Here is a 1,749-nt window from a genome sequence, read left to right on the forward strand (position 1 = left end):
TGTTGTGGCACCCTTGCAACCTCTCCTTGAATACGGAGTGGCGAGATGGAGATGTGGTCCTGCTTTGCCTTTCTGTGGTTTTTTCTTGATTTAGATTTACTGCATTACTGACTGCAAGGTGGTCCTTTCGAGACACTGGCCCATGAGTGGGATGGGGTCGGGCACAAAGGCTTTGACTGCACCTGGTGCTCACAAAACAAACATCTTTGCCTCTTGGTTCCAGATTGATTTAGGATGCATAAGTGCATGACTTCAAATTATGACCCAAAACCTGTCGACACAAGACACACCTCGTGTGGGTCCATGACTCACATCTGTTTCTTACAGTCGTGACATGGCTTGAAACCTGTCATTGTAGAAGGGACATCTGTGCCCTAGTACCCAGGTTTTCCTCCCCTTTTTTATTTCTTTATGTTTTTTAAGAGATCGTCATGGGCCAGACTAAAGTAGGAGCAGAGCTCTGGATCGGCGTAGAAAGAAAGTAACTGACAGCCCAGACTGGTGACACACATGTATCTCTGCTCCTTCAGTCAGACTCAGCTCAGAACTGCACAACACCACGGGTTAGCACACAGAAGCATTGCTAAAAGCCTTCTGGATACAGTCTGGCACCTGGGGAATATTCTAAAGGGGAGTAATCTGTGGTCATAAGTATCCATCAGAATGGAGTTATAAAGATGATGCAATAGTTTACACTATTCAGGGGGAAACATGGGGGATAATATGATCTCCAAAGGAGGGTTAAGTCTCCCTTACAAACACCATAGGTCTAAATAAACACTGGGGAGGAAAATTATGACAAGGGATACTCTAGGTATAAGATGATCTGACCTGGAAATCAAATATTTGTGTCTAGCAGTTAACTTAAAACTGAATCTTAAGTAGTACTACAGACAAGTAACTATGAAGGTGTTTACAGAGACCAGTTCAGACGGGTATGTGAAGGTACCAGGAACCCACTACACATTTGGCAGGGTGGCTCAAAATTATCGATATGCATGGGTTGATGTATGGAACAAGTTAAAGGTGGTAGCAGTGGTGAGGTATCAAACAACCTCTGCTTTACACAAAGTGGGTCTCTTACCCATAAGTGTGGTCTTGGAGCAGCTTGTGACCCAGTCACTCAAGGCCAGTAGTCTAAACTCACCCTCTCAAAGGTTGTGAGCAATCAAGAAATGTGGCAGTGAAAACGATCCCCGGAACAGCTGCTGTGTGTGGCAGACTTGGGCTCCCAAAGCTTTTTCACTTCTAAAGGGTCACTTTTGCCATCATCCCTGTACGTCGAGTCTGAACATGAATATGAAATCATTGTTACATTGTGTTGCTTAGTGAATGTGAAGAATATTGATTGCCCTGATGAGGTCCTGAGCCAAGGACGAAACGCGTTCGCTGGTCATTTAGGCCCATATTTATACTTTTTGACGCTAAACTGCGCTAACGCAGTTTAGCGTCAAAAATTTTTGCGCCGTCTAACGCCATTCTGAAGCGCCATGCGGGCGCCGTATTTATGGAATGGCGTTAGCCGGCGCAAGCAGACCGGCGCTGCCTGGTTTGCGTGGAAAAAAACCACGTACACCAGACAGCGCCGGCGTAGGGGGAAAATGGCGTATGGGCGTCTTAAAATGGGGCAAGTCAGGTTACGTCGAAAAAATCGTCGTAACTCGACTTGCGCCATTTTTTTTCGACGCCCATCCCCCATCAACATGACTCCTATCATTGTAAAGATAGGAGTCATGCCCCCTTGCCCAA

The sequence above is a fragment of the Pleurodeles waltl genome, chromosome 6 (genome assembly GCF_031143425.1).
Source record: "Pleurodeles waltl isolate 20211129_DDA chromosome 6, aPleWal1.hap1.20221129, whole genome shotgun sequence".
In the NCBI taxonomy this organism is placed as follows: domain Eukaryota; kingdom Metazoa; phylum Chordata; class Amphibia; order Caudata; family Salamandridae; genus Pleurodeles; species Pleurodeles waltl.